General features: G+C 30.2%; 1 protein-coding gene across 1 annotated transcript in view; it reads right to left on the bottom strand.

The window, feature by feature from the left end:
• Nucleotides 1-593, bottom strand: part of LOC106876909 (carbonic anhydrase-related protein 10-like) — a 1,215,161-nt gene that overhangs the window by 1,212,330 nt on the left and 2,238 nt on the right. The window lies entirely within an intron of this gene.

Genomic DNA, 593 nt, shown 5'->3' with positions numbered 1-593 from the left:
AGAGAGAGAGAGAGAGAGATGTACGTATTTCTTTATGCATGTAGATACAAAACCAACAATTTTGTATGTACGTACGTATGTATGTAGACAGCTAGGAAGGTAGGCAGGTAGGTAGGTAGACAGGTAGGTAGGTAGATAGGTAGGTAGGTAGGTAGGTATGTATGTATATGTATAATGTTAATGCTGATAATCATTAATTGTATATTGAAGATGGAAATCACGACGATTGGGCCAGATTATAGTACGGACTTGTGAAATCATAAGTAAAATATACGCCAGGCCAGTGGTTATATTTTGGATTAATGTATGAATATAAGCATATATATATATATGTATGTGTGTGTATGTATGTATGTATGTATATATATATATATATATATAATTTCTGTCCTGCAATTGTTGTGAGGTTAATTAACCAGTTGGATAGTTCTACAAGTATGTCGTATTAATTTTACTTTCTTTTCATTCTAGACAATATATCAACTCTTTTTTTTTTTTACTGCTATGTATACTCAGAAATTTTTCTTTATCTACCCTCAAAAGGGGATACCAAATATATAAATCTATTGGAATATCAAAAAAAAAAAAAAAAA

Source organism: Octopus bimaculoides, chromosome 2 (genome assembly GCF_001194135.2).
Source record: "Octopus bimaculoides isolate UCB-OBI-ISO-001 chromosome 2, ASM119413v2, whole genome shotgun sequence".
Classification (NCBI taxonomy): Eukaryota; Metazoa; Mollusca; class Cephalopoda; order Octopoda; family Octopodidae; genus Octopus; species Octopus bimaculoides.
This window is presented reverse-complemented; position numbering and strand designations above follow the sequence as displayed.